Source organism: Palaemon carinicauda, chromosome 11 (genome assembly GCF_036898095.1).
Source record: "Palaemon carinicauda isolate YSFRI2023 chromosome 11, ASM3689809v2, whole genome shotgun sequence".
NCBI classification, from domain to species: Eukaryota; Metazoa; Arthropoda; class Malacostraca; order Decapoda; family Palaemonidae; genus Palaemon; species Palaemon carinicauda.
The window spans coordinates 88,521,674-88,533,091 of NC_090735.1; the positions used below are offsets into that span (position 1 = coordinate 88,521,674).

General features: G+C 37.9%; 1 long non-coding RNA gene across 1 annotated transcript; it reads right to left on the reverse strand.

The window, feature by feature from the left end:
* Positions 1–1,279: 1,279 nt before the first annotated feature.
* Positions 1,280–2,184, reverse strand: LOC137649720 (uncharacterized). The gene is made up of 2 exons (XR_011045837.1): positions 1,971–2,184; positions 1,280–1,635 (listed from the first exon to the last, which is right to left on the reverse strand). It is a non-coding gene; the product is annotated as an uncharacterized lncRNA (long non-coding RNA).
* Between the last annotated feature and the right edge of the window lie 9,234 nt (positions 2,185–11,418).

An 11,418-nucleotide genomic window follows, 5' to 3' on the forward strand; every position in this document is an offset into this window, starting at 1 on the left:
TCTGGGAATATCCACTATAGTCATATATACCCTGAGAAAGCTAATAAAGGAACCTTCCATCAGGACGACATGGCTATCTCACCTAAAATAGATTTTTCGCTTCGCTCAAAATCCGTTTTTGATCATTGTACGAGAGTAAACAAAGTAGCATAAGACTGACATTTTTACAATATACCCTTATTCACTATGGAGATAAGATCCTCAAGAAAATATACTGCCAAATATAAACTAACAAGCTGTAAATGAAGGAGAGAAAACAAACAATATTCATAGCCGCTGTTCTGTTTGGAATGGGGGAAAGCTGTGTCCAAAACTGGAGGAAACAAAAGGGAAATCTAGTGGGAACCTATGAATTTGCAAATTGCATAATTAAATGTAAATATAGAATTTTGAAGATAAAGTTACAGTGTCTGAAACAGAATATAGTTCTGTTTTAACACAATACAAATAATTTCTTAAGCTTTATAATTAAGCACCGCTGAGCTAAAAAAAACTATAAATTATCATGCAATGGCAACATGAATGAACCTCCAGTTAATTTCTACGTACGAAACTCAACAGTAATTAAAATATGAGAAGTATTTCAAATAAAACTATTTAAATTAGTATGCTAACTGGAAAATGATAGATCAAGTAAAAATTGTTTTTTTTACGAAAAATGAAATGTCATTCGATAGTTTGCCTTAATCAGCTGATTTGGAAAACGTAGAGGAGAGTCGAATGTCGAGCGACATTCAAACGTAAACAATAGAAAAGATTGTAATTCACTAGGGTTTTATTTATAGATACGATACTAAAATGTGAATATTACATAAATTATTATTGTATACAATTAAGTTCAATCAAAATCCGGTTTACTTCAAATATAGCTGTAATTTTACCACAGTTGGAAACAGCACTGCCAACCGGCCAGTAGCAAAAATAATTGAGAGACAGTGCCGCTAACTAAGCGGCCAGTAGCGAAAGTAATGCCAATTAACTGATGTTTCCGGATTACAGATGGCCGGATTAGTGATGGTCAACCTGTATATATATATATATATATATATATATATATATATATATATATATATATATATATATATATATATATATATATATATATATATATATATATATATATATATATACAGTTGCTGCTTAGAACCATATGGCAGTGCGCCTAGTATTCTCCTTATCATTGAGAAGTCTAATACATACCTTATTTTTAGTTTCTCAACAAGGAGAAGAGATAAATATTGCTTGCATCATAGGCTTAGCGAAGTACTGTTTTCTTATCATAAGATTAAATTCGGAAACATATTTGTAAATATCGTGTCGATGAAAATTTTTGTGTATAATGCTTCCCCATTAGTACCTTTATCAGTTTATATAACTTCACCTTGCACTACTACAGACTCTTGTCTCGAAGTGTCTTTCTCACTCCAGCACGAGGCAGTGCATGTAAATACTGATACAGTTCCAAACTCAATAGGTGACCCTTGAACTCCCGAGACTCGGAGGTGTAGAACAAGTTGAGGGGTTACTTGTAATTCAAATACTACAGGCCCACCACAGTACTGACACTTTGTAGGAATGTCAACTGGCCCAGGGGGTCTTAACCAAAGAGGACTCATACCCTCTTCACGACAATACCTACAGGAGAAAAAAATATAAATTAGGACATGGAAATACCACAAAAGAAAATGGTAATGGATCTTTACAGTATCTATTAATGATGTCATAGCAAGGCAGTTCTTGGAATTTTCAACAAATTACTAACCACGAGAATTTGGCTCACCTTTTGCTGTAACCTTTACCAAACTACTAAAAATTTCCCGAAAATATGATAAATAATAAATCATTAAAACGTAGAGTTATTCTATAAAGATACTTATCAAAATTCTTACACACTATCGCATAGAAAGAAATCTCTTTAATGTTAACTGTACCACCCCAAAAATAAGAAATAACTTATAACAAAAAGTTACCTTAACAGTATAACTATCAAAGAAAAGAGATCCAACTGAAGGGATAAACGTTAAGGGGACCGTCAACTTTGGTGTTTGAAATAACTTTAAAAAATTGAAAATTGCTGTACTGTTTCTATGTATGCAGAAACAAATCGTACATGCTCTCCAGAAGTTTCAGCCAATTATTTTTACCAATAATGAAGATATAGCGGTCTTTAAATGATGACGTCATCCTCACTGCGTCGTCTGCATGACTGAGTTTGACAGAATTGTCTTTGTGTGTTTATTTTTGCATATATATAGCGATTTTTTAACTTATGTTTCGAAAACTCATACATTTGGCAGAGATGGAAGGCATTGGTGGAGGGGAGGCGAGCGCAAACTATGATCTACGAGAAGAAGAGTTATATTGCATGTATTTGTTTACTTGCAGTTCGTATGTACATTGTGTTTTCACAACGTCCTCAGGAAAGTTATAGCAAGGCCAATGTTACCTAAGGTCATAGAAAGAACAAAAAGTAAGCAGAGAGCAACAAAAAGAACCAAGAGGAGAGCGAAATGTGAAAAAGAGTACAAAGCTGGAACATCTAATGAAAACTCTGGCAACAATGAGAGGCTACTGGCAACTGGTGACACTCTTACGCCAAGTAAGGGTTTGAATACCTCGTTTAGGAAGCCTTTATGTAGATATAAACAATAAAAGTACCAAGTAAGCTTATCTATCATGATAATGATATCTTGATTTTTTTTTAGAAAAAAGCGAAAATTTATAGCACATCTTTGGAGCTCATAACTCAAAAACATACTTATTCACACTTAGGTACATTTTTCTCATTTATTGTTCGATTTTAGAGAGAAAGATATTGAAAAGTAGAATAAAAATTCCACACTTTTGTGTAACATAATTTTGAATTTCCTATTCCTATTTTTTTCATGATTATTTTACACCAAGATGAAGAAAATTAAAAATCATTAAAAAAAAGGAAAATCGAAAATCTGTCACTCAGAATTATTTGATTTATAAAGAAGTTTTCATGGTATGATTTTGAATACAATTGGCGCCAGATTAGTTGGGAAAAATGTACCTAAATTCTTTTACAAATCATGATTTTTGCTAATAAATCAAAAAGTTTCTTATCAAAACTTGAAACTCTTATATGATGAAGGTATTATATATGTCTGAAACATATATAGAAATTGTGTGTCTTTAAATAATTAAAAAAAAATGCCTGACATAGCGGACGGTCCCCTTGAATATTCCAGGATCTTAATTTTATTGAAAATGACCTAGTTGGAATAATTTGTATTTTTCCTAACTATACAAACCTGAAGCTCTTTATATAGGAGTATTACTTTGGGGCTACTTGTAACAAGCTGTTGAGATATTGCGAGAAGTAACTACCCTCTGCTAGTTAGCAGGAGTAGCAGGGGTAACCCACCAAATAGCTCACACTAGAACTAACAAACAACCTTCACTTTGTAATTGCGGCAGGACTTCTAAGGGAAGGTGATGGTGAGACCAGTATGACTAAAGAGCTTCAGGTTTTTATAGTTAGGAAAAATACAAATTATTCCAAATTTGTCATTTGTTCTGGCACTAGATACAAACCTTACTCTCTTTACATAGAAGGCTCACCTCATGGTGGGTGGTGGTCCCTAAAAACACCTGGCTAGAGACTGTGCTGGGATGTTTCTCTGTTAAGCACGAGCTGTTTAAAGGAAACCCTAACACTTCGTGATCCTAAAGAATGATGGTCTGGGCAATCAGTGATAGCGCAGAATTTGGCAATGTGACTTGACCAGGTAAGAGTAAAGTTGGAGCTATATCTCTCTCATGGAGGACGGGGACATACATACAGCACATACATACACACACGTGTGTGTATATATATATATATATATATATATATATATATATATATATATATATATATATATATATATATATATATATATCTTACACAGCTGGTGTAGTGTAGAGTAAATACAATAGTTTATTCATAATTTTATTTATATTTCATTTGTGCACTGAAGAGATGATACCCAGCCCATAAAATGAGCGGCTCTTGTGTAGATTTAAGATTTATATGTAAATTACGTAAGACCATTGTTAATACAATTGTATTCTTTATTCAAATTAGTATTTGCAAATGTGCGTTGTTTTTAAGACTTAACTTTTTATTTCACATATGTTTGTTATGAAGTCTTACGTTAATCTATTTGAAAGTGTTGTGGGATTCGTGCGAGATATGAACAACGGCTTAGGTAATCTTTTATATTTTATGAGATATTGCATCATGTTTGTGAGAGAATTCTCAGCAACATGTGCCTTTGAAAATTCTCTACCACGTGCTTTAGAAACGTCGCGAAGTCCTGGTGATAGGAGCTAGCTGCCTGAGAGAGCTGTCTGGCGTGACGTGAGTACAGCATTCAGGAGAGCGATACTTGGCAATTCTTGACGCCATGCTCAGCCCACCTGCTTCCAGACCTGAGTCCTGGAAGGTTCTGGAAGTAGCTGAATTTCATAAAAAGGGTAAACCAGGTTTACAGGTAGGATAGATAGAGATTACCAGCCTTAGGATTGACATCTCACCTCTTTCACTCTCCCACGCAACGCAGTGAATTGTTGTTGAAAGTGTTCAGTACCTTTAGTGTGTCCTCTCCTAAGTGACTCTTTGTGCCTCAAAGCAAATTGTGTGTCGGAAAAATACGAAAGATGAAAATGTGATTTTGAATTCATTGTATTAGGGTGAGTGTTGGGATTATATAGTTTTGTAACTGGCCCTGTATCAAGGTTAGATTTTGTAACTTGATCTGATTATCTATTTTTTAATCAGTCTCAAACTTGAATATTGTATTATTCAGAATTAATTTAAAGCTTTTGTATAATCTCCATTGCATTATTTCATTTCTTAGTCCAAGGTTTATTCAAATACAATAGTTCAAGTCAAGTTAATATACAATTTTCAGTACATATATATATATATATATATATATATATATATATATATATATATATATATATATATATATATATATACAGTACATATGTATACATATACATATATATATACATACATATATATGTATATATATTTATATTTATATCTATATATATATATATATATATATATATATATATATATATATATATATATATATATATATATATATATATATATATATATATATATGTATTATATATAAATATAGATATATCATATATAAATAGTACAGGGTGGTTTTAAAAGAGGTAGGGGTTATATGAATCAGATTTTTACAGTTAGCCAGATATGCAAGAATATTTAGCAAAAGGTAAGGAGGTGTATGTTGCGTTTATGGATCTGGAGAAAGCGTACGATAGAGTTGATAGGGAAGCAATGTGGAATGTGATGAGGTTATATGGAGATGGTGGAAGGTTGTTGCAAGCAGTGAAAAGTTTCTACAAAGGTAGTAAAGCATGTGTTAGAATAGGAAATGAAGTGAGTGATTGGTTTCCGGTGAGAGTGGGGCTGAGACAGGGATGAGGGATGTCGACGTGGTTATTTAACTTGTATGTTGATGGAGTGGTGAGAGACGTGAATGCTCGAGTGCTTGGACGAGGATTAAAACTGGTAGACGAGAATGACCATGAATGGGAGGTAAATCAGTTGTTGTTTGCGGATGATACTGTACTGGTTGCAGACACAGAAGAGAAGCTTGACCGACTAGTGACAGAATTTGGAAGGGTGTGTGAGAGAAGGAAGTTGAGAGTTAATGTGGGTAAGAGTAAGGTTATGAGATGTACGAGAAGGGAAGGTGGTGCAAGGTTGAATGTCATGTTGAATGGAGAGTTACTTGAGGAGGTGGATCAGTTAAAGTACTTGGGGTCTGTTGTTGCAGCAAATGGTGGAGTGGAAGCAGATGTACGTCAGAGAGTGAATGAAGGTTGCAAAGTGTTGGGGGCAGTTAAGGGAGTAGTAAAAAATAGAGGATTGGGCATGAATGTAAAGAGAGTTCTATATGAGAAAGTGATTGTACCAACTGTGATGTATGGATCGGAATTGTGGGGAATGAAAGTGATGGAGAGACAGAAATTGAATGTGTTTGAGATGAAGTGTCTAAGGAGTATGGCTGGTGTATCTCAAGTAGATAGGGTTAGGAACTAAGTGGTGAGGGTGAGAACGGGTGTAAGAAATGAGTTAGCAGCTAGAGTGGATATGAATGTGTTGAGGTGGTTTGGCCATTTTGAGAGAATGGAAAATGGCTGTCTGCTAAAGAAGGTGATGAATGCAAGAGTTGATGGGAGAAGTACAAGAGGAAGGCCAAGGTTTGGGTGGATGGATGGAGTGAAGAAAGCTCTGGGTGATAGGAAGATGGATGTGAGAGAGGCATGAGAGCATGCTAGAAGTAGGAATGAATGGCGAGTGATTGTGACGCAGTTCCGGTAGGCCCTGCTGCTTCCTCCGGTGCCTTAGATGACCGCGGAGGTAGCAGCAGTAGGGGATTCAGCATTATGAAGCTTCATCTGTGGTGGATAATGGGGTAGGGTGGGCTGTGGCACCCTAGCAGTACCAGCTGAACTCGGTTGAGTCCCTTGTCAGACTGGGAGGAACGTAGAGAGTAGAGGTCCCCTCTTTGTTTTGTTTCATTTGCTGACGTCGGCTACCCCCCCCAAAAAATTGGGGAAGTGCCTTGGTATATGCATGTATGTATGTATATATATATATATATATATATATATATATATATATATATATATACACACATGTATATGTATTTATATATGTGTATGTATATATTTTTTTGCATATATGTATGTATGTGATATATATATATATATATATATATATATATATATATATATATATATATATATATATATATATGTATATGTATATATATATATATATATATATATATATATATATATATACACATATATATATATATATATATATATATATATATATATATATATATATATATATATATATATATATTTTATACATGTGTATATATATTATATATATATATATATATGTATATATATATATATATATATATATATATATATATATATATATATATATATATATATGAATATATATATACATATATATATATATATATATATATATATATATATATATATATATATATATATATATATATATATATATATATATATATATATATATATATATATTTCTGGGCTCAATCCCTGTGCCGCCCAGTGAAATGCTCCTAAAGCACCATTTCAAAGGAATATAACTGCTAATATTACCAGAGAAAAAATGTATAGGAATGCTAGGTTGAACTAGCTCGCTCACCTAATGGTGTCGGTATAGACTGGGGCGAAATACCAGAGGTCTCGTACCATTTAGACTTTTCCTCTTCGAAATCCCTCAATAGTGAGGTGCAGTTCAACCTCCCCTGCCTCGCAGACCAGTACTACTAACTCTAGCCACGCTTGCCCATCACTCCTTTCTAGCACCTATTACGTATAAGTCCAACGTGTTTTTTCTCGTGTTTACCATTGGATTTATCATCAACTTTCTCTCGATGGCTGATTCCCAAGATACCCCATCGAAGTTAAGTACTTTATCCATGAGTTTTAGCGAGATTGGGCAGTGTAACCTTTGTTTTTATTAATTGAGAAGTGTTTATATATGAGCGGCGTCCCCGTTCTTACTTTCGTCTCTGCCCTTTTTCTCGTTAGTACGTCCGTCATTAATATTCGTTCAAACTTTTAGGAGTTTTTTCCTTACATTTATATAGTACACCGACTTTATGCTTTCATATAGCATTTATTTTATGTTATCCTATGATATCAGTGTTAGCGTTTCATCAGGAGTAGGTTATGTTGGTATGCCTGCATTCGTGCATGTTGGTGGATAGCGTCACCCTTGAGATTGTTTCGCTAGTTCTAGGAGCGTTAAAGACGACCATCTCACTTACTATTATTAAACCTTTTAGTTTTATTACGCTCCACCTAGTTTTACATTTGGTTCAAGTGGGACTCTCGCGTATTTTGTTGTTTTTACTGTTCGATCTACCGCTTCAGTAACTAGGTTGGTACCCCTGCTTTCCATCTGCTGATGGCATCATGCTTCCTCCCTTACCACTCGCCCGAGTCCCTCTCTCGCCATATTATTTCTGCATGCCTAACCTTACTTACGTGATTTAGCTTTTAATTCATTAATTATTTATTTTTGCATTGATATTATATTTATTGCTTTACTCCGTTATGATCATATTTTTGGGATTTTCATGTCATGTTGAGGGGATCTCCAGTTGGTAGCCCTGTCTACCACTACGCACTGGTGATTCCCCGGTACCATAACCCCCCCCCCACAGGTTGGGGAGGCTATTCCATCCCCCCCCTCCTCCAGTGTACACCCTTCCTCTCACTCGATGGTTGTTGGTTATGACATACGGGTCAAGTATGCTTGTTCCTCAGTCTTCCCTCAACGTTCCGACATATTGAGGACTGAGTGTACCCACGGGGTGTGACTTAGTCTCATTCATTCATACCGGGCGGTTTCGTCTCCCCCCCTCCCGTCGCCCCGATTGGCCATCGGTCGGGGGAGGGGGAGGGCCGGGACCACCGGGGACTATCACACGTGATTAGTCGGTATAACTGCACCTTGGTGTAACCTTGCTTTTAGGTATGGTTGTAAGAATGAGCACTTATATTAGGAGTGTCCCCACCTACGGTACCTCCAGCTATTATCGTCCGCATAGGACTTATTAATATCCCAAATCATTATATTATATTCTACATGAATCATTACCTTCGTCCCGGTACCTCCGGTAGGGTAGTGGGGGTTCCATTGGCTCCCCCCGCGCTCTCCCGTTGTACCCTCCCGTCATCAGACATCGGAGCCTCCAGGCTCTTAACTACAAGATCTGTTGACACTGACACAGTTTTGATTAATATCCTCCCTCCGGGAGCCCTATTCATTACAGACATTAGTTTTAGATCATAGTTGGAGTTCTCTATTTATGTATTTTAAGGATGTATCTTAAGTTACTTTAAGTTTACTTTAAGTTACTTTAAGTTTACTTTAAGTTTACTTTACCAACCCTGTTCCCCGGCCCCAGGGGCCCCGGAACTAGTTATGGTTATAATTATTCATCACTGTTTTTTGCATCCTTTTTCATCCCCGGCTCTGCCGGATTGTTCTTGGAATAGTCTCAGTTCTCTGCATGTATAGCCTAAGGCTATACATTTATTTTATTAACTGGCAGGTCCCGGACCCTCCGGGACCCCTTATAGAGAAACTAGTAGATGCTCATGGACTATTCCTTTTACAGGTGGTCCGTTGCCGGATGACATCCTGCGCGGCCGTCCTTCAACAGCCTTGCGGACATGCGGTCTGTCGGTCCCACGCTGACTGTGGGATCCAGATGGACGATATTGTTGTATGGCACCCTGACAACTGCCTTATCTGTTATGACCTTATCTCCACCCTCGCTTCAGATTCGGTGAGCCTCTTTCAGTCATTTTTGTATTTACATTCCTTTGCCTTCTGTTATGAATCTTCGGGTTCATTCATCATTTTGTCCCTCGGGTTTGCTAACCTTATCCCCGTCCTTTCAGAGTTCCCAGGCGGCTAAAACTTCAGCAAGAGCCACTTTGAAATTGTGGGTAGGCGGCTTCGCCCGTAACGTAAAGGCCAAGAAGCCCTACGTCCTCTCAGAAGATTATTGTAATCTTATCTACCCGAACGCAAAATCTTCGGCAGCAGTGCCTAGGGAAGTGGCGGCCCCTATAATTGCCGACATTGCGGAAACCGTAGAACTCAATCTCGTTCAGGATACAGACATCGCTGACGACCCGGACCCCATTGAAGACAATGTTGCGGCTCTGAACTTAGACATAGAGCCCATGGTTTTAGACGAATCAGAAACAGGTAAGGTGGTAAGTGAGGCAGGTGGGTCTGGCGCTAAGACCTCTCTTCTTAGCCCCTCTTTTTCTTCAACTTCTAATAATTCTTCCTTTCTAGGTTTTGAAGGGAACCGCGAATCCTCTCCGAGATCGCACTCGGTTCCTCCCAAGGTCAAATCTCAGAAGAGACCTTTAGTGAGGACTCGTAAGAATCCTACACTACCTAGATCATCGAAGCCCAAGAAGGCTCCCCTCCCCGGAGCTCCTAGTGGCTCGACTAGCACTGCCCCTATGTCTCAGGACCCGGGAGTGCAGTCATCCCCCTTAATTACCACGACCAACTTCGACCCGGTGGCCCTCACCAATATGATGACGAGGGTCGTTACAGAGCGGATTAGCTCTATGCTTTCTGCCGTCACCAGGAGACTAGATACCCTGGAAGGAGGACTGCCTCAACAACAGCAGTTCCTCATCCCGGACGCCTCAAAACTTCCACCTTTCACGAAGAACAACCCGTGGAAAATGGCGCTCCACTGTCCTTTCACGGACGGAATGTTGACCATCGAGGGTTTTGGGACCCGGCCCATTGAAGATTTTGAGTTCTTCCCTCCCGGCCTTCAATTTCCTTTCCCCGGCTTCGCCCGGCTTACGGAAGAGGCTCTTGTCCGGCTAGATAAGGTCCCTAAAGAGACCGTTATCTTTCCGAAGGAACAGGCTCAGTCTGTTTGGGTTAGAACTTTAAACGAGTGGGGTTGTACAAACACCATGCTGACCCCCACAAGAGTACTTATACCATGTTTCTTGTGGACGAACAGACCCCCACTCCTTGCGTCACCAAAATGGTTGAATTAGCCCTTCAGGCAGTGGCCGAAGATAAACCTTTGCCACAACTCCGGGAGACAGATCCTACATCTCTGCTGCTCCCATCAGATAATGAATGTTGGCTTAACATTCAATTGACATTAACTTCTGCTAAGCTATCCGCTGACTGTGCATCGACGCAATTCAGTGAACGCCTCCCAAGACTACCTGAAACCTTAATCCGACTCGAGTTCGAGTCCCGGTCTAGGTTTAGCCAGAGCCTCAACGTCTCGACTATGGCGGAGATGTTTTCTCTTACCTATGACGAGGAACTCGCCTTTAAGGTTATGACTAAAACCCCATTGCAATCTTTGTTAGCAGATTGCTACGACTTCTTGGTGGCCAAAAGACGTTGCCGTAGGCATGTCTTATCTGAAGCTACTATCCGCCATGAGCCAAATAAGCTCATTAAAGCCTCTGCTTGGGGTCCGGACCTATTCCCGGAGGACATGGTCAACTCGGTATTGAACGAAGCTGCCAGAGTGAACCAGAGCCTCAAAGTCCGTTGGAGTCTCACTCCCAAACGGAAGTTCGAATGAATGAATGAATGAATGATTTTAAGTTTTCAGGCATCCTGACATCTAAGGTCATTGACGCCGGTAACATTTAATTTATGTATACAAAAATAAAAAATGAAATAAAATAAAAAATTAAAGAGTATTCAATTGAATTCATAAAAATTGAATGTCATAAAAGTTAAATATTTTTCAGAAGACCTGCTTCTGATTGATT